The sequence below is a fragment of the Heterocephalus glaber genome, unplaced genomic scaffold, assembly GCF_053883595.1.
Source record: "Heterocephalus glaber isolate CG9 unplaced genomic scaffold, H.glaber_assembly_v1.0 deba00001461, whole genome shotgun sequence".
In the NCBI taxonomy this organism is placed as follows: domain Eukaryota; kingdom Metazoa; phylum Chordata; class Mammalia; order Rodentia; family Bathyergidae; genus Heterocephalus; species Heterocephalus glaber.
Genome location: NW_028258308.1, coordinates 12075993 through 12098030, shown reverse-complemented (window position 1 = coordinate 12098030; position 22038 = coordinate 12075993). Strand labels below are relative to the sequence as shown.

At 35.6% G+C, this 22038-nt stretch overlaps 1 pseudogene; it reads right to left on the bottom strand.

Annotated features, from left to right (window-relative positions):
• Positions 1-367: 367 nt before the first annotated feature.
• LOC101711054 (thyroid hormone receptor-associated protein 3-like) lies at positions 368-21632 on the bottom strand (annotated as a pseudogene).
• Between the last annotated feature and the right edge of the window lie 406 nt (positions 21633-22038).

Genomic DNA, 22038 nt, shown 5'->3' with positions numbered 1-22038 from the left:
ACAGAAAATGAGGGCTTTTAAAATCAGAACAGGGGAAAAGAGATTGGAATTCTTCAAATTAGTCCTCTTAGCTCCAAATTAAATGAAAAATTTAAAAAATTAATTTCTAATAGTGAACAAACTGAAATCAAGGATTGCTCTCCCTCCCCTATCTTAATCCCTGACCTGTACACCAACAACAAATGAGAATACAGCTAGGACCCAACATGTCGTATTTTGCTGAGAGATGGGGCTGACCTCAGCCTCTGTGGTGGCATCCACCATCCAGTGGGACAGAGCAACAGGGATGTTTTTCACTGTAGTAAGATTCTGCATGGCTGATGGGACATGGGTTGGGATTTTCAGGATCTCCTTAACACTCCTCTGTTCAGCTCCTCACCAGCCATCTTCCCAGGGGCTTTCTCCCCTGAGCAAGGGCTCCCATCAAGTGTGGGTCATATTCACTTTTGGGCTGTAAATTTTCCTCCTTTTCTTGGTTCTCTGTTCCACTCATCATCTTCAATCTCCCCTTCCTCCCCATTGAACTTGTCATGGGCCTAGTTGGGGCTGGTACTGGATTTCTGGAACATAAAACAACCCCAAACAGAGAGAAAGACTTCACAGCCCTGGTCCCAGCTCACCCGCTATCATTCCCTTCACCTTTGTGATAATCATCCAAGTGATACTTCTTGCTTTTGGAATATACTCGATCCCATTCCTCTTCCCTGTTTCTCTTTTGAGAATCATTGTTACTGTGTTATTGTTTCCAGAGTAGTTGTCTCTACCCCTGGCTCTCCCTCCGGCTTAAAACTGAATGGATTTATGGGCTGTGCTGTATTTCCTTTCACTTGGACCCATGAACTCTTTGGCTGCCAGTCTTGATTTGTCAAAGCCCATGGTGCTCTCTTCTCTCTCCTCTGTCTTCTCAGGATACACTTCCACTTTGTAGGAGTGAGATGACTGAGAGGAGGAGGAAAAGGAGAGGGAGAAGAAGGAGAAAGAGGAGGACGTTGGCCAGTGTTGTGGTCTCCGATGCTGTTTCTGCTTCTCTGCTCCTTTATTAATTTTCCCTGTTTTCTCAGTTGACTTTTCCCTTAAATGGCTTCAGTCTCCAGAATCCACTTATTCTCTTGATTTACCTTGTTTAAAATCTCTCTCCTAATATTTTTTTACAATGCTCAATATCAAGACAGAGATCAACAGAATCCAATTTTTGTATTTTCCCTCAGCCTTGTATCCAGATTCTCAAGGGCTTTTCATTTCTTTATGAGCCAAACCATGTTTTCTGAATGTACTGGGGGAAAGGTCAGTCCTGCTGTGTATCTATGAGCTCTTCTTGTTTTTAGCTGCTTCCTGTTTAGCTTCTTTCTTTAGGTATTTAGTAAAATGTTCATGCGACTTCTTTCCAGAGGACCCAAAGTGATTCTCTTTAACATAGTGAACAGTGGTCACTACATGGTGGGCAAACAACTCTGAGGGACTATGCTGAGACTGAGCTCACTGTCTGTGTTGGAAAATGGGATGAAACTTAATTGTTGCTATGGTCTGGATCCCAACAAAGCTTGTGATCTTAAGCCAAAAAGCCATTGGGCTGTGCAAGGTCCTTATAGAAATAGTTCAACTGGACATTAACTTGGGCCTCTTCAGTAATGGAAAATGAAGACTTTTCTGAAGAAAAATCTCCTTTAGCTTCCAGATTTTCATGGCTCTCAGAGATCTTCCTTGGAGGAGGCAATGAGTTTTTCTCTTGGACAACCGTGTAAGTAGCCACTGGGAAATTCTCAGGCACAAACCACCACTGTACATTTTTGATCCTCTTAGCACCTCACTCTCCATTTTTTGATCTCTCTGTGAAAGAGTCCATTTCCAATTCCTCTGCTTTCCCTTCTCTGCATACACCAGACCCTCCCACTTGCCTGATTTCTCTTATTCTCCTTGGATTTTGCTTTCACTGGCTATAATTTTAGGCATAAATTTGGGTTCGTCACTGAACTCAGACTCCTTCCCTTAGTTTAGTCCTTATCTTGGTCATCCATCTCCTCTTTGTGGGAGTCTTTTCAAAGTCGTCATAAGCTTCTACCTTTTGGATGACTGACTCCCCAGTTCACTTTTGCATCTGCATCAGAGAAGTTCCTTTTCTCCTTTTATTTCTCTTTATCAGAATTTGTCTATTTCTGCCACTTAACTTCCCTGTTCTCTGTCTTCTGTTCTAGATACCTCTTCATACAGGCTGCTTCTCATGCAGCACTCCTTCTGAGATAAGCCACGAGTGGAGCCAGTGATTGGGAAATTCTTACCCAAAAGGGTTCTGAGTCTTTTGATTGAGGAATGGATACAATTAACATTGAGAGTTATTACTGTGAGGCATTGATTTATTCCTGTTATTGCATTATTTTCCTGCCGATTTTCTCATTTTCTCCACTTTTGCTTAGTTGCTCATCCCTCCAACTGTTTTCATTCTTTTTGATTTATTGGTATTGTTGGCTTCATTATCTCTTTCTAGGATATCCTTAAGAATTTTTTTCTGGTGCAAGTTTGGCACTCATGAATTTCTTGAGGTGCTCTTTATCATGGAAATATTTAATTTTCCCATAAATTATAAAGGAAAGTTTTGTAGGATACAAAAGTCAGGGTTGGAAGTTGTTATCTTTATGGGTTGAAACACTTCATTTCAGATGACCCTGGCCTTTAAAATTTTTGTAAAGAAATCTACTGTGATTCTTTACCTTTGTATGTGATTCCTTGTCTTTTCTAACAGCTTTTAAGATTTTGTCCCCATGAAAGACTTCTGTAATTTTGAGTAGAATGTGGTGAGGCAAGGTTCTGTTATGGTCATGGCTATTTGGTGCTCTGTATGCCTTATTTATCTCTGTGTTGATTTCTTTCCCTATATTTGGGGAGTTTCTGCAATTATTTCTGTGAAGAGGTTTTCTAATGCCATTTGTGTTGTCTTCTGATTTTTCCTTATTACAATTTTTCTTAGATTAGTCTTCTTTACATCATCTAGCAGGTGTTGGATCTAGTTTTCATTTTCCCTTGTTATTTCTAAGATGTCTTTGAGTAGTGGGTCTTTGAAGGTATCATTATCTTCAAGTTTTGAAACTCTTTCCTCACTTTGGTTCATCCTGTTGCCCATACTTTCAACATGATTTTTAATCTCCTGGATTTCTGATTGAAACCTTTATCTCTAATTTTTGGTAAATGACTCTAATTCTTTGGTAAAATGGTCATTCATGCTTTGTACCATTTAGTTTAGCTCACCTGTCTTTTTATTAGTGTCTTCCGAGAGCTCTTGCATCTTTTTGGTTATTACTTCCATTATCTATTTAGTTACATCTTCTCTAATCCCACTGTTTCTCTTTGAGTTGTTTTCTAACCTCCTCTTCTATGCTTTCAAGTAATTCAGGTGGGTGGCTTATAATATTATGCCCCTTGTTTCCCTTTAGATTATCTTCCAGGGAGTTGGGAGTTTGGGGAAGCATTTTGTTGCCTTTACTTCCCATGTTTCTAATATTTTGATTGTTTGTTTTTGTTTTATGCTAACATTCATGAATGTTTTTAATCTAAAGAATTTGTTGCTAATATAGAGATCTCTTTATTCACCTTTCAGGGAGGTATGTTGGGCATGGATAACTGTAATCCTTTGCCACAGTCCCAAGATTTGACCAACTTGGTTATTTTGGGAGAGAAGGAAGCAGTATAGTCAGCCCATAAATCAAGTTCTGTGTGAATGTACTCTAGTATTATTAATGACATAAAGACCACCTGAATGTTGGCTTACAGAAAAATAGAGATAATTATGTGACCCTGTTTATATCAAGTGAGGCAGCTATAGTGGTTTTGCCAGACATAAATTAGATTTCAACATACCATAAGAACCAGTTATATACCACCCTTAATCCCAGTGAAAAAACTAACAATTATGATGTAAAAATCAAGACAAACCAAGCATTGATTTACAGCTAATATGTACTAAATGCAACAGCTCTATCTCTGCAAATGGTAGAAAAGAATTGAACAATAATTTTACAGTTGACTATCATAAAATTACCAAAATTTTATGGGTACAACATAAAAGATTTAGGGTTTGAGAATGAGAGATGCCAAAGGAAAACTTTGAAACCTTAAACAATGTAATGAGGAGGAGCGAAAAGTGCTACAGAGAATTTATTGAGGAGTAGAAAGATATCTATAGAATTAGTTCTTTACTTTTTCAAATGCATGCATTGTTAAGCATTAATAGAAAGATATTTGTTAAATTTTAAGCAAAATTAAAGGACTTATAAAATAGGACTCACTGAGTATTTGAAATAATGTTTTTCATTTCTAATCTCTCCAGATGGTACTAAGCTTCAAAAAATAAGAAGTGGCTTCTGGGTAAAGATTATCTCCAGTAGGTGGTTCTAGTGTTTTAATATTAAAAATGTATGTGAAGATTTCAGAAAGACTCAATTGTATGCCACACATCCTATTTTAGCTACAGTGAAAAAATACTGAAATATTTAGCCCAAGCAGAACAAGTTCTAGTCTTAGGAAAGATACACAGACCTAGCTTTTGCCTAATGCACATAACTTTAACAAAATTTCCAGGAAAGCAAAAGATATTTAAGCATCATGAGCTAAAAATAAAAGGGGGAGAAGAGTAAGAGGCCATTCAAAGTGTAACAATCAACGATAAAAAACTCCTTAGTGCTCAGTAATTATTTGTGAAGAGGAAACAGATTGATAAAACCCCCAGCAGTAAACAGGGGCCACTTCTTAAACAAAAGTGTATGAATCAAGGTAATTCTCTTTCAACTCTATGTAGATACAATTCTCAACCAATGACAACTTCTAATGAATTATATTCCAAATTCTTATTTTAATATATTAACTTGGCTGGGGCCGGGGATTTAGCTCAGTGGTTTCACCACCTGCTGCGCAAGCGCAAGGAACAGAGTTCGATCCCCGGTACCAAAAAAAAAAAAAAAATGGACTTGAACATCTTGGGAATTCCAAGATTAATAATGATGTTATTAAAATATTAAACAGTTTATATCATAAACAGTTATTTTTATGTCATAATATTATATGATCTTAAAACCAATTTAAACATTTTAACCATCTTCTATTCATGTAACTGAAAGTCATCTTATTATTCCTTTATAAAATTTATCTGAGAATACATATATAAAATACTTTTGAAAGGATGAAGATAGAATACAAATAGAGATATCACATACTAAAACAGTGATGGCAAACCTAAGGTGTGTTTGTTGTTTGTTTGTCTTTTAATACAAGCGATGTTAATAAATGAATTGTTTTTTCTAAACTAAAACCTCAGTATTCAGGTTTAATTTCAGTGTTGGTACTTTGCGATAAATAAGTGGATTTTGGTTTGCAGTTTGGGAATTGGTCTCTAGAAGTTCCCTCTTACTGTCCTAAAACATAAAACAAATGTTCTTATCTATGTATATTCATCTTTTATTCACCAACTAATTACTGAGGAAGCAGTATATGTCAGGCATTGTATTAAGCCTTGAATTCCACTGAGAGTAAGAAAAAGTCACACTGGTTTTCAGGGAACTAATTGTTCAATGGGAAAGACATAATCAAAATATAAATTAGCAATACATAAAACATTTATTAAGCATGGAAAGTTTTGTGAAGGAAAGAAATAAGGACTTCTGATAAAGAACAATTATGGAATTTCCTTTGGATTGACCAGAAAAGAAAGTATTCCATTTAAATATCGTCAGGAATTTACTTGAAGAGGAGAAGTCAGCTTAAAAAAAAAAAGAAAGATAAACCTGGGAAATAGGTATTTAAGGCACAGGAAACAGCAGTTGCAAAGCTTTGAGTTCAAGAAAGAAGGTCTACATGATCTGAAAAACAAATTAGGTTGAAATATGCTTTTTGCTTCATAGATAATGTTTTTTCTGAACAACTACAAAAGACTACAATTGTGGAAGGATAGAGTCCTTGATAGTAAACTTTATAGTTCATTTGATTGATCTGAGTAATTTATCTGAGGGTACAGCAATGGAGGTGAAGAAACATTAAAATATTCTAGATATAACTTGGTGTTCAAAAATAATTGTTTATAATGCCTTTTTGTATTGAAGTTGAAGAAGAAATGAGACTCAAAGATGATTCCATGTTTATGACTTGCAGTTTAGTTGAAAACATGTCATTTGGTGAGAAGAACCTGGAGGAGGAAAACTATGAGGAAGACAATTATTATGGATTGAATTGTGTTCTCCCCAAACATCTATGTCAAAACCCTAACTCCAAAATATCTCAATTTGTGACTGTATTTAGAGAAAGGGCCTTTCAAAGGTATTTAAGTTAAAATGAGGCTTGTAGAGTGGGCTCTAATTCATTGAACTGGCAACATTATAAGATGAGGAGGAGGTTAGGACATGAAACATCATGGTTGTGTGAGCTCAGTTGTGTGACCTTAAGTGGCACCAAGCAGGTGATTATCTGCAGGCTATCGAGGAGGAAACCAACCATGCTGGCACCTTGGTCTTGACTTCTCAGCTTGCAGAACAATAATAAAGCAAATTTCTGTTAAGTCCCTTCAATCTGTAGTATTTTGTTAGGTCAGCCTTAGCAAACTAATGGAATGAACAGTAGTTTTGTTTGGGGATTTTCAAGAGATTTTGGAATTTGTGTATAGATCCTGCATAGGCAGCTGGATTTACAACTCAGGGAAATAGCATCACTGTATTGATCAGTAATTTTTTAAATTTCCAGATTGTAGACAATATTTAAAACAATTGAAATGGGTAAATCATGTATAAAGAGAATGTCAAGAGAAAAAACTAAGGAAGCCCAGAAAAGAGCACTTAATATGTCATTTTTATGAGCTCATATATTACATTGGCTTAAATTGAGAGAAAATGCATAATCCAAAATCAAATTTAAAACAAGGTACAATATTCTTAAAACTTTTTAATACTTCTTTTTTAATTCTCTCTTCAGACTACATTTTGCATTGTACATATTTCTCATCTCTTACAAACTCAAATTACTCAATTTATAATTTTTCTCTTCTTTTGAAACTTTCAGTTTGATTATATCTTTTTTGTAAAATCTATTTTACAAAATGCATTTTTTACACTTAACAGAGAAATTGATAACTCCTGCTAAGGCAAATATATTGTCTTTATTCAATAAATTTGAGATAATTCCATAAAATTTACAATGAAATTATAAAATTGCATAATTTAATATGGTTGGAATTCATTTTTATTTCAAGGTTATTTGGAAAATATATTTGCGTATAACTTCTTAAATTATTAGACTACTTCTATAATATATTTTGAGACATAAAAAATACTACATTGTTGCTAATCTTAAGTAGGATAGTACAGTTTGGTAAATAGCAAAATTTTTAACAAGAAAAGTCATTAATTATAAAGCATACTAGCATTACATAAGGGGTGTTATAGATCACTAATTTGGGTAATAGTTAATAGGAAGAGGTTGTTCAGTTTTGCATCAAAATTATGTCAACATTTTGTTCTTTTGGTTTTTTGTTTGTTTTTGTACCGGGGATCAAACTCAGGAACTCATGCCTGCCAGGCAGGTGCTGTGCCTCTGAGCTAAATTGCAAGTGCCTATATCAACATTTTGTGAAGCCAGATCATTGTGTGCTGGCTGCCTCTTCAGCCCATGGCATACTGGACTGCAATTTCTACTATTGTTCTAGTCTGAAGAAATACAACATTCACATTGCCAATAAAGTGAGACAACTGTATTACTCATAGATGGGAATCAAGGAATGATAAAAGCCTAAGATTTATGGCAAGTTCATCATCCAGAGCTCAACAAAGCTGTCCACAGTGGATGGACTCCGGTCTGCATGTATTCTAATTGCACCATACCACAGCATCCTCAGAAATCAGCTTCCTCTGGGAATTATACTCTGGGACAACAGGACATGCTAGGCTAAAGCACTATAGGACCTCCTGTTCTAGGAAAACTAGGAGCAGAGCCATGACTCTTCTGGTCATTTCGTCCTGATTTCAGCATATGAGCACATTCTTTAGTTATTTTTGAGAACTACAGAGGAGAAAAGAGGAAGAACTAGGTTTGTCCAAGCCCATCTGGAGAACATAACCTACCCATTTCTGTAAGAAAGCATGGTAGGTAACATTTGCTTCATTCCTAGATATTCTCAGCCTCAGACTTGGCAATTTTGCACTAATGCATACAATGAGGAATAGTTCATAGTGAACTGTTTTTAATATATCAGAATTTAAATTACCTAGATTTTTTAACTGTTCATTTGAATTGAGCTATCTGCCAAAGTCAAACCCTTCAGTGTACCATTACATTTTGAGCAGGTTTGTAAAGATGTTTAAAAGCACAAAACATTAGCAGGAAATAACTTGCTAGTGTGCAGTTGTACATAGACTTATACACTGACTTCATATATGTGCAAACACTGACTGTGAAATGACGTTATCTTGGTTTTATAAATATAACACTAAAGAGAATAACAAGTGGTATACTCACAAAAGATTTATTCATGAATGTTCCATCTTTATATGATTTATAAAAATATAAAATTTTGGGCTGGGGATTTAGCCTGGCAAGTGCAATATGCTGAGCTTGATTGATTCCTCAGTACAAAAAAAAAATCTAAAGTTGAAACAATGCAATTAGTAATCTTAAACTCCTCTTTTGTACACTTTATTTTCTTAAGATTTATAATATAGACAGATATTGTAAAACTTAAATTTGTTTTTGTAATTCTTCATTTATTTATTTTACTATTTTTATTTTTATTAGTGCATTTTTGCAACACATAATGATTACATGACTTGTGGGGAGATGATAGATGTGCATAATGTATCTCATTTCTTTTTTTCATACTCTTTTCTCCTCTCTGCCTGCTACCTCGATCTCTTGGTCCCCTTCCCCTTCTCCTTAATCCCCTTCCATAGATAGACCTTCCCAAGATCTATGTACCTACTTCCTATTATCTATCTTTTATTTTCTTCTATTTATATTTTAAGTTTCTCATATAATACATACCATGTGATATTTAAGCTTGTGTGTCTGATTTATCTCGCTTAACTTTATGGTATCAAGGTACATCTGTCTTCCTACAAATGATACAAATGTATCTTTCTTTAGACAGAGTAGTACTCCATTGTGTATAAATAAATTTTCTTTATCCATTCATCTATAAATGGATATGGAAGCCACTTCCAAGATTTAGCTATTATAATTTATGCTGTCATTAACATGGGTATGCATGTGTCATTGTAATATGATGTCTCTAACTCTTTTGGGAAGTTACTCAAAGGGGGAATAGCTGGATTCAATGGAATTTCTAGTTTTAGTCCAAAGCAAAATATACCAGTGTATTAATGCACAAACTCAGGCTTCAACTTCAGCCTAAATCATCTGAATGGAAAATGGAAATCAAGAAATGGGATTATGACTCCTATAGTAAGTTGTGGATTTTTTTTTTTTGATTTGTGGATTATTCACATAGTTTTCCCTGATAATTGTTGGTAAATTTTAACATGGTAAATAATAAAGAAGGAAATAAACATACAATATTTGTGTACATTTGGATATTTAAGAGTAAGAGGTTGTAGGACTGAGGACTAGATAAATTCTAAATGACAGTAATTGAAAGAGATACAATATCTCCCCGATGTTTCATTTAACATCATTTCAAAACCAGAATATACTTGATTGAATGACAGTGGCAGTTGATACAATATCAGCACTTTCTCATGAGGCACGAGAAAAACCTAGATGATTATATTAAATACATGCACATGTAATCGTTCCAAATATTTTCTTTTGAAGTAAATAGTAATAATTGAATTACTTTTCAAAAACATATAAATATTATGACTTCAAATTTTTGGCCAAAGGTATATATTTGAATATATATCAAAACTTCTCTTGGATACACCAAACGTAGTTATTTGAGTCAATTATCAATAATAATTGATCAAATATCACAATCTCCGTCATGATTGTCATATTGCACCTTAAGCATATTCTTCTTTTTAGAAACTGATAACAATATTGATACTGATATAAATGTACATATAAAATAAATTAAAACAATAAAATTAACATTAAATTACTACACAGAAAGATTAATTGAAATAGATTTAAATACAAAATTTTGACACTAGCAAAAAAATGAAGAGGTAGGAATAAAGAAATAACAGAAATATAGGTCCAATAATTAAATTATGACCCAGCTTTGAATATAAGGAACAATGTTTAATGAAATATCAGTATCCAATAAATGGATAAATAAATTATTAAGCATATATTACCATTAAAATGATGTTAATTTCATGAACAAATATTAATGTGAGTTATTTCAAAATATAAATTCTTTCTATAACAGAAGCATAGCTGGGTACAAAGTTAACACTCAAACATCAAGAGCATTCTTCTACACAAATGACACACTCACCAAGAGAGAAATTAGGGAAACCACACTTTTCACAATAGCATCCAAAAATGAACTACCTAGGAATCAATCTAATGAAGGAAGTAAAATATCTCTACATTGAAAATTACTATTTTGAAAAAGAAGATTGAAGAGAATAGCAGAAAATGGAAAGATAGCTCTTGTTCTTGAGTATGAAGAACCAATATAGTGAAAATGGCCATACTCTCAAAACTGTTACAAAGCTTCAAGATCGTCATGGAATTTTGAACAATTTAGACTTTGTACTCAGCTATTCTACTGAATTTGGTTATTAAATTTAGAAATCTTTTAGTGGACTTTTGAGGTCTTCTATGTAAAGTATCATGTCATCTGCAAATACTGATAATTTAACTTCTTCCTTTCCAATCCTTATTCCTTTTATTTCTTTCTCTTGTCTTACTGCTCTGGCTAATGTTTCCAGAACTATAATAAACAAGAGTGGTGACAGTGGTCATCCTTGTCTTGTTCCTGATTTTAAAGTGAAAGCTTTCGGTTTTTGTCTATTAAGTATGACATTGGGTTTTGTTTTATCATACATGGCCTTTATCAGATTGAGATAAAGACCATCTATTCCAATTTTCAGTAGGTTTTTTTTTTTTAACCATAAATGGGTGTTGGACTTTGTCAAATGCCTTTTTGCTTCTATTGAGATGTTCATATGTTTTTTATCCTTGGCTCTGTTAATATAGTGTATTACATTTATTTATTTGCATATGATGAACTACCTCTGCTTCCGTGGGATGAGTCATACTTGTTCTTGGTATATAATCCTCTTGATGATTTACTGCATTCTGTTTGTCAGTACCTTATTGAGAAATTTTGCATCTATGCTCATTAGAGAGACTGGCTTGTAGTTATTTTTTTTTATTGGATTCATCTCTGTATTTGATATTATGGTAATGTTTGCTTCCAAGAATGATCTTGGAAGTATCGCATCTCTTTCAATTTTGTTAGCGTTTGAGAAGTAGCAACATCAGGTCTTCTCTAAATTTCTTGTAGAATTCAGCAATGAATCCATCAGGACCTAGGTTTTTCTGTGTTGGTAGGCTTTCAATTAGATCTTCAATTTCATTGACTGATATTGATTTAGAATTTTTATATCTTTTGGATTCAGGTTTGGTAATTCATATGAATCTAAGAAACTGTACATTTATTCTGTGTTTTCCGTCTTATTAGAATACAAATTCTCAAAGTAGGTATTGATGATCTTCTGGATTTCCAAAAGATCCATGATGATTTCACCCTTTTCATTCCTAACTGCATGGATTTACGTCTTTTCTTTCCCTCTATTTAAAAAAGGTTGGCTAAGGGTTTGTCAATTTTATTTAATCTTCCAAAGAACCAACTCTTCAATTCATTCCTGCTTTGTATTGTTTTCTTAGTCTCTGTGCATTAATTTCTGCTCTGATCTTTACAATTTCCACCTTCATATGAGCTTTGGCCTTGACATGTTCTTTTTTTTTCTTAAATTCTTTTATTGGTACATTTTAGGTATACAATATGTTTACATTTATCATTGAGTGCTTGTACCTGTACATGTATCTTAGTTCTTATTTTTTGCTCATTACCTGCGTGCCCTTCACCCCTCCACCCTTCCCTATTCACATAGACTTCGTTTCCATTTTTTTTTCTTTTCTCATAATTTTTCCTTTCTATTCTTTCCTTTCCCCATCTCCTCCCACCACCCCTAGCACTTTGGACCTTTTCCTATTTCAAATTATCAATTATTAGTTATTAAACCTTTTATTCCTTATTTACACTCTCAGTTTCTCACACTAGAGAAATTATTCAGTATTTACACATGTGTGTCCTATTTATTTCACTTAAGAGTATGGGCTCAATACACATCCATTTAGCTATAAATGACTCTAGCTTTTCATTCTTTATGGCTGAGTAGTACTCCATTTTATTAAAAAAAAACACATTGTCCTTATCCAGTTTCCAGTTGATGGGCACTTGGGCTGCTTCCAAGCTTTAGCTATTACAAACTGTGCCACCATAAACATGGGTGCAAATATATCTCTGTGGTATGATTCTTTTAATTCTTTTGGGGGAAAACCCAGCAGGGGAATAGCTGGGTCAAATGGGACCTCCAGGCCTAGTTCTTTGAGGTATCTCCACATTGATTTCCATAGTGGTTGCACTAGTCTGCACTCCCATCAGCAATGAAGAAGGGTTCCTTTCTATCCACACTCCTGGCAGCTTTTGTTGTTGGTTGATTTCTTGATAGCATCCACTCTTTCTGGGGTGAGGTGGAATGTCAGTGTTGTTTTCATCTGCATCTCTCAAATGACCAGTGATGTCGAATAATTTTTCTTATGTTTCTTTGCTGCTTTTACTTCTTTGTCTGAGAAATGTCTGTTCACTACAGATGCCCATTTTTGAATTGGGTCTTTAAATTTGGGGGGTCTGATTTTTTTTAAGTTCTTTATATATTCTAGATAGTAGCCCTTTGTCTGAATTACAGCTGCTAACATTTTTTTCCCATATTGTTGGTTGCCTGTTAGCTCTGTTGGTGGTTTCTTTTGTAGTGCAAAAGCTTTTTAGTAAGATGAAATCCCAGTTGTTGATTCTTTCTGCTAGTTCCCATGCTATTGAAGTTTTGTTCATGAAATCTTTTCCTATGCTAATATCTTCAAGAGTTCTACCTAACCTATCTTCCAGGCAAGTTTAGTGTTTCTGTCTTAATATTTAGATCTTTAATCCACTTCAATCTTAGTTTAGTGCATGGTGATATATATGGGTCTAGTTTTAATCTTTGGCAGGTTGAAATCCAGTTTTTCCAGCACCATTTATTAAATAGGCTATCTTTCCTCCAATGAGGGTGGTTGGCTCCTTTGTCAAAGATGAGATGGCTGAGTATGTCTGAAGTTGTTTCTGCATCTTCTAAACTATTCCACTGATCCTTGTGTCTGCTTCTTTGCCAGTTCCATGCTGTTTTTACCTTAGTAGCTTTGTAGTATAGCTTCAAGTTGGATAGTGCGATACTCCCAGCCATGTCTCTGTTGCCCAGAATTTCTTTTGCTATTCTAGGTCTCTTCTGGTTCCAAATGAATTTTTGGACTGTTTTCTCTAATTCTGTGAAGTATATTGTCAGAATTTCAATCGGCATTGCATTAAATCTATACAGTAGTTTTGGAAGTATGGCCATTTTCACAATATTGGTTTTTCCAACACAGGAGCAAGGGATGTCTTTCCATTTTCTTATGTCCTCCTCAATCTCCTCTTTTAGGGTGCTGTGATTTTCAGTGTAGAGGTCCTTTGCTTCCTTTGTTAGACTGATTCCTAGATATTTCATTTTTTTGGATGCTATTGTAAAAGGAATTGTTTCCCTAATTTCTCTCTCAGTGAGTCTGCTATTTGTGTATAAGAAGCCTATTGGTTTTTGAGTGATGACCTTATATACAGCTACTCTACTGAATCTGTTAATTAAGTCTAGAAGTCTTTTGGTAGTGTTTTTTGGCTCTTCTATGTAAAGTGTCATATCATCAGCAAATAATGAGAGTTTAACTTCTTCCTTTCCTATCTTCATTCCTTTTACGTCTTTCTCTTTTCTAATTGCTGTGGCTAATGTTTCCAGAACTATATTGAGCAGGAGTGGTGATAGTGGGCATCCTTGTCTTGTTCCTGATTTTAGTGTGAAAATTTTCAGTTTTTGACCATTTAGTATGATGTTGCTTGTTGCTTTTTCATATGTAGTCTTAATCAGGTTGAGATAAAGACCGTCTATTCCAATTTTCTGTAGAGTTTTTATCTTGAATGGGTGTTGGATTTTGTCAAATGCCATTTCTGCATCTATTGAGAGGATCATATGGTTTTTATCCTTGACTCTATTAATATGGTGTATTACATTTATTGATTTATGAATATTGAACCATCCTTGCATCCCTGGGATAAATCTGACTTTGCCAGGGTGTATAATCTTCTTGATGACCTTCTGTATTCTGTTTGCCAGTGTCTTGTTGATGATTTTTTGCATCTGTGTTCATTAGGGAGATTGGCCTGTAGGTCTATTTTTAGGTTGGGTCTTTCCCTGGTTTTGGGATCAAAGTAACACTTGCTTCCAGGAATGAATTTGGAAGCCTTGCTTCCCTTTCAATTTCCTTGATGAGTTTAAAGAGTAATGGCATTAGTTCTTCTTTAAATGTCTTGTAGAATTCAGCAGTGAAGTCATCAGGACCTGAGCTTTTTTTGGTGGTAAATATTTTATTACATTTTCAATTTCACTCATTGTAATTGGGGTGTTTAGAATTTCTATATCTTCTTCATTTAACTTTCACAATTCATATGTATCTATTAATCTGTCCATTTCTTCTGTGTTTTCACTTTTATTAGAGTACAGTTTCTTGAAATAGGTATTGATGATCCTCTGGGTTTCTGCTGGGTCTGTTGTGACTTCCCCTTTTTCATTCTTAATTGCATAGATTTGAACCTTTTCTTTCCTTCTTTTTTTTTGATAAGGTTGGCTAAAGATTTATCAATTTTATTTATGCTTTCAAAAAACAACTCTTTGATCCATTAATTTTTTGTATCATTCTCTTTGTCTCCATTGTATTGATTTCTGCTCTGATATTTAAGATTTCCTCTCTTGTGCAAGTTTTGAGTTTGTTATTCTCTTCTTTTTCTAGGAGGTTGAGGTTCTGCATTAGGTTGTTTATCTGAGTTCTCTCTGTTTTCCTAATATGTGCATTCACTGCTATGAATTTTCCATGTAGAATTGCTTTCATTGTGTCCTATAGATTCCTGTATGTTGTACTGGCATTTTCATTTACTTGTAGAAACTGTCTAATTTCTTTTTTAATTTCCTCTATGACCCATGGTTGCTCAGGAGGGTATTATTCAATTTCCATGTGTTTGTGGGAGTTTTACAGTTTTGCATATTATTGATCTCCAATTTTATTGCACTATGGTCTGATAATATACAAGGGGTAATTTTGATTGTTTTACATTGACTTAGACATGTCCTATGAGCTAGCATGTGGTCTATTTTGGAGAATGACCCATGTAGAGCTGAAAAGAATGTGTATTCTGATTTTGTGGAGTGGAGCACTCTGTAAATATTAACTCAATTTGTTCAAAAGCATGGTTCAGTTCTTGAATATCATTGTTAATTTTTTGTCTAGATGACCTATCTGTTTGTGATACTGGGGTATTGAGGATCCCCACTACAACTGTATTAGTACTTATTTGGTTTTTCATGTCCATTAATATTTGTTTTGTATCATTGGGAGCATTTGTATTTGGTGCATATATATTTAGGATTGTCATCTCTTCTTCTTGGATTGTTCCCTTCACAAGGATGTAGTGACCATCTTTGTCTCTTTTAATTAGTTTTTGTTTGAAATCTATTTTGTCTACAAATAAGATTGCTACCTCTGCTTTTTTCTGGGTTCCTGTTGCATGGAGAGCCGTTTTCCATCCTTTTACTTTCAGTCTATGAATTTCTTTTTGAGTTCAGTGTGTTTCTTGTATACAGCATATTGCTGGATTTTACATCTTAATCCAGTCTGTCAGTCTACTTCTTTTGATTGGTGAATTGAGGCCATTAACCTTGAGAGTTATAATTGATAGATATTGACTCATCCTTGTCATGATGTTTTACTGTTGTTGGTTCTTATTTCTTTTTCTTCCTTTCCCTTTAGTTTCTTTCCTTGCCTAGTGGCTTCCCTCTGTTGAGCCTCATGGGGTTGTGACATTTGTTGCCTCTTTCTAGGATATTGGTTAGAATTGTTTGGAGTGCTAGTTTGGTGTTCATGAAATTACTCAGGTGTTCTTTGTCATGGAAGTATCTAATTTCCCCATCAATTCTGAAAGATAATTTTGCAGGATACAACAGTCTAGGTTAAAAGTTATTTTCTTTTAGGCCTCAAGATACTTGACTCCAGGCTCTCCTTGAGTTGAGGCTTTGTGTTGAGAAGTCTTCTGTGATTCTGATGGGCTTTCCTTTATAGGTGATTTGTTTCTTTTCTCTAACTGCCTGTAGGATTTTGTTCTTCTGTTGGGTTTCTGGGATCTTGACTTATATGTCCAGGTGTAGATTTTTTTTGATCATGGCTAGTGGAGTTCTATATGCCTCACTTATCTGTGCATCCAATTCTCCACCTCTGTCTGGGAAGTTTTCTACTATTACTTCTGTGAACTGATTTTTTATGTCAAATGTACTTTCTCCTATTTTTTTCTTGGACTCCTATCAGTTTTATGTTATTCTTCTTTGCATCATGTAGCAGCTGCTGAATTGATTTCTCATGGCCCCTACTATTTTCAAGAAATCTCTGTTTTCATGTTCCTTCACCACAATCCTCTCTTCTATATCTGATATTCTAACTTCAGATTCTCTTAATCTGCTCTGCTTGATTTCAATGGAGTTTTTAATCTCTTGAATATCTGTTTGAATCTGTTTCATGGATTCCATTCTTTCTTATGTTAGGCAATCATGGTTTCCATTTCTTTCTTATGCTGGGCATTCATGGCTTCCAGCATGATTCTGAGCTCATCTATTTTTTTATCTGTTTCTCTTCTGGAGCCTCTAATCATGCCTTTCACTCTGCTCACCATGTCCTTAGTTATCTGGGAGATTATTTCTGCTTTGAATTTTTCTAGAGCCTCATTCATCTGTTTTGTTACTTCCTGTGCTATCAGTTCAGGGTATCCAGGTAGTTCATGATCAGACTTTTCCACCTCATTACCACCAGAATTTGCCTTTTGGGGAGTGGAAGTTTGAGTTTGTGACTTGCTTAAATGTCTTCTCATATTTGTTTTTGGTACTGTACTTGGTTTAGTTCCTGGTTTGATATTTTGAAGTTGCTTATTGTAAGTATCTTTGTTGATGTATTTAGAACCCTTATGGAATGATTGCTTCTCAGAGATGTCTTCCAGATATAGCTGGTCTTTAGGTTTTGAGCCTCTAATGGCTCTGAGGCTATCTCATTTTCATTATACCAGGATGGACAATTGATTAGATCAATCACAACACCTTAGCCCAAGTGATACAATCAAAATCACCATAGCATCAAATACATCATTAGAGAATGACAATTTGTAGTAGTTATTAATCTATCACCTTTAGAAATGAAGAGCCTCCTTCAGGGTATGTCCTTGCTGTCACAATAGACAACATTGGCAGCAGTGTGCAGTTATAAGTCAATGAGTCTCAGTAAGCTAGCCCCAGATCTGTGAGATTCAGGCAGATTCCTGGCTGCAAGTCCCAAATTGAACTCCCTGTCCACCTGCAGTGTTGCACTCTGCAAGGTTCTATTGCAAGTTTCAGCTGCATTTTCCCTGAAGAAAGTCCAGGTTCCAATGGGAGCTGATGATCCCTTCAGCTTACCAAGCATGGTGGTCTGGTGTGCTTTTATTGCAGAAATTCTCTCCACTTTTCCAGGCTTGTTTTCATCATGGAGCCTGAGAGAGGCCCTCCCTGTGTTGTTCACTTCTGCAGCTCAGGACAATGGTTTTATGTCCCCCTGTGCTTCTGCAGTGTAGAGCCAAGTAGCTGCACAGCCAGAAGGCCAGAGCTGGTGGGGGAGGGGTTGTTGTTGTTGTTGGAGGCACCGGGGTGGTCAAGCTGGGGCTGGTGGATGTGTCTGGGGGGTTCTCCTCACCCTGTCTTGGTTCCAAGCCTGTCCTGGCAGCAAGCTGGTGGAGCAAGCTGGAGAAAGCAGGCCCCAGTCAGGCTGCAACCACTGGGCCCCACTCTGGCCTGCTCAGGCCCACCCAACCCACTCGGCAAAGCTGGGGCAGGTGGGCATGCCTGAGGGGGTCCTCTTCGCCCTGTCTTAACATGCTTTTCATTTTCCAAAAGCTTGAAGTTCAACATTAGGTTGTTTACTTAGGCTTATTCTGTTTTTTCTGATATGGGAATTCAGCACTATAAATTTCCCTTCTGAGACTGCTTTCATTGTGTCCCATGAGTTTCAGTATGTTTTATTGGTGTTATTGTTTAAATGTAGAAACTGTCTAATTTCTTCTTTAACTTCATCTGTAGTACATTGGGTGTTCCAGAGTGTGTTATTTATTTTCCATGTGTTGATGAAGTTCTTGTGATTTATTTTGCCATTGATTTCCAATTTCATGGACTGTGGTCTGATAATATGCATGAGATAATTTCAGTTCCTTTAGATTTATATAAGCATGTTCTATGAGAAAGTATGTGGTCTATTTTGGAGAACATCCAATATGCAGCTGAAAAAAGTGGGTACTTTGTGGGGTGGAACACTCTGTAGACAACTACTAAGTCCATTTATTCAAAAGTTTGGTTCAGTTCTGATGTTTCATTGTTGATTTTGTATCTAGTTGACCTGTATATTTGTGATAGTGGGGTATTGAGGCCCCCCATTACAATTGTTTAGTGCTTATTTGGTTTTTGATGTCTATTAATTTTTGTTTTGTATGGATAGGTGTTGTGGTATTTGGTGCATATATATTTGTGATTGTTGTCTCTTCCTCTTGTATTATCTTTACATGACAGTGACCTTCTTCATCATTCTTCATCAGTTTGGGCTTGAAATCCACTTTGTCTACAAATAGAATAGCTATCCCTGCTTTTTTCTGTGTTCCTGTCACATGGAGTATTGTTTTTCATCCTCTGACTGTCTATGAATTTCTTTGTGAATTAAATGTGTCTTGTATGCAGCATTTTATTGTATCTTCTTTCTTGATCCATTTCACCAGTTGTTTTCTTTTGATTGGTAATTGAGACCATTAGCATTGATGGTGATAAGTGATATGCATTGGCATATGCTTGTCATGTTATTTCCTGATGTTGATTGACTGTCTTTCCCCTCTGTTTAATTGTTTACTTTGCCTGGTGCATTCATTCTGTCTAGGTTCATGGAGTTGTAGTCCTTGTTATCTCTTTTTAGAATGTCCTTTAGAACACTTTGTTGTTCTGATTCGGTGGTCATGAATTTCCTCAGGTGTTCTTTGTCATGAAATTATCTTATTCTCCATAAATTTTGGAAGGTAGTTTTATGGGGTACATCAATTTGGCTTGGAGTTTGTTTTCTTTTAGGGCTTGAAATACTTTACCAGGTTCTCCTTGATTTGAGCATTGTGTTGAAATGTCTCCTGTGACTGAGGATTTTCCTTTATAGGTGATTTATTTCTTTTCTCTAACAGCTTTTAATATGCTGTTTTTGTGTTGAATTTCTGGAATCTTGACCCTTATAAGCCTTAGTGTAGAATGTTTTTGATCATGGCTAGTTGGAGTTCTATATGCCTCACTTATCTATGCCAAATTCTTTTTCCATGCTTGAGAAGTTTTCTTCCATTACTTCATGAACAGGTTTTTTATGTCATCTGTGCTTTCTCCTGCTTTTTCACTGACTCCAACCAATCTTATGTTGTTCTTCTTTGTATCATCTTGCAAATATTGGATTGATTTTTCTTAGTCTCTTGCTATTTTTAAGAAATCTTTCTTTACATGGTCACTAACTGCAATCCTGTCTTCTATATCTGATGTTCTGTCCTCAAATTGGCTCATTCTCCTGGATATCCATTTGAATCTGTTTCATTGATTACATTTCTTCCCTATGTTGGAAATTCATGGTTTCCATCATTTTCCTAAGCTTTTACACTTTTTTGTCTGTATTTTCTCTAGAGTCATAAGCATGTCTTTCATTATGGTCACCATCTCTGTAGTTATCTGATAAATTATTTCCAATTTTTTTGAGAGCCTCATTCATCTGCTTTATGATTTCTGCTGTTATCATTTCAAAGAGTCTAGGTGGGTGGCTTTCCAATTGTTCCACCTCATTGAACCCTGGGTTTCCCTTTGCTGATCTGCAAGACTGGGGTTGCATCTTACTTCTGTGTCTTCTCATTTTCTTTTATTTTTTTTAAAGTTTAATTCCTGGGTTGAAGCTTATAAATTGCTTATGATGTGTAGCATTGTTTGTAGTATTTAGAACTCTTAGGAAATGACTATCTCTCAGAGATGTCTTCTAGGGATTTGGATAGCTGGGATTTGAATTTTGAGTCTTGCAAGATCCTACCATCTCAGTTTATTTGGGATGAGAAGCTGCTGCCTACTGGGCCCAGTGCCCGGTTCTTTTGTACTGGTATAGTTTATGACTCTTAGACAATCTCAGTCTTGACATACTAGGAAGAGAAACTGATCAGAACAATCATATCACCCTGGCTAATCAGCAATAACAATAGCATTAAACATAGCCTATAAAATGACAAACTGTGGTAACTATTAATTTGCCACTTTTAAACATATGAAATTGATTTGTGGCTATATAACAAAATCCAAAACAAATCAGAAAGTTGTACACAGAAAACAAGCCCTCAGTATGTTGATTTTTACCCTCAGGGAGAAAATTCAAAAGAGGCTGGGGAAAAAAGGAGAAAAGGAGAAGAGAAAAAAAATAGAAGCAAGGATGGAGGACACAGGAAGATTAGAAGAATTTCAGGAAACTGGTGAAGGAAGGAGGGAAAGAGAGAAGGAAGAAATAAAGACAAGAACAAAACATAACATTTTAACATACTGCATGATGAGTGGATGAGGTAGTCCATTGTACCATTTCTTCCTTTGGATTCTCAGGCATGGTTTGGCAGTGCAAGAACTCTGTAACATTAACAAATTCAATAAAAAGTAAATTAAAAAAAAGAACAAAACAGAACAACAACAAATGAGAAACACTACTCACACCCATATAAAAATAAAAATGATCAAAAAAAGAGAAACAATATAAAAACAAGAAGAAAGATAGGAAAATGTCCACTTCAAGGTGTGTCTCTACTATCCCTGGTAAACAAAGTGGGCAGACAGTCCAAATTCACGTTAATCAATTTCAGCAAGCCAGCTGTACACCCATATCAGGGTAGTGAACAATCCCAACAAGCCTGTAACTTCAGTTCCACCAGAGATCAAGCTGGTCTCTGGCTTTGAGGGTGGGACCCAATTTGTTCCAGACACTCTGTGTGCCTCCTGCCTGCTGGAACCTGGCTCCCTGTGGGCTGGTACTTGGTTCTTGACTTCCTAATGACTTAACTCAGCAGACTCTCCTTGACACTTCAGTAGCTAAACAAAGCTTGCAGCTCCCCTGAATTCCAAGCTCAGTTGTCCCTTTTCCAAGATGGCTACTAGCCAATCAACCTGTCTTAGTGGGTATCTGAAACCAAATAACTCACCAGATACTGCAGTCCCCTGTGTCCACTGCTTTGTTCCACTGGACTGTTTCTTCATGGAGGCCTCTAAAGTTGCCAGTAGTCACAATGAAGATTTGAGCCACCCCTCCCACACAATGAGTCAGGGCTCAAGGGCAATGTGCTACTTACTAACTCCTACTTCTTCATTGAAATCTCTCTCTTTGCTCCCCCTGTGGGTTTCAACTCTTACTTCAGGCCTTTTCCTGGGTTCTGGGGACACACTTTCCTCATCTTCTTCTTCACATTGCTATATTACAAGGTCAGAATGCCAAATCTCTGACAGGCTCTTCCTCTTCTATTTACCACTCTGAAATCTTCCTACATAATCTATTTGAAGAAAACCAAGTTTTCTTTTATTAGATGCATACAAAAAAATGCTTTTTCAAGTTTTGTCCCTCATCTATTTTATTCATTTTTAAATACACCTATTAGGATTTGCTCAC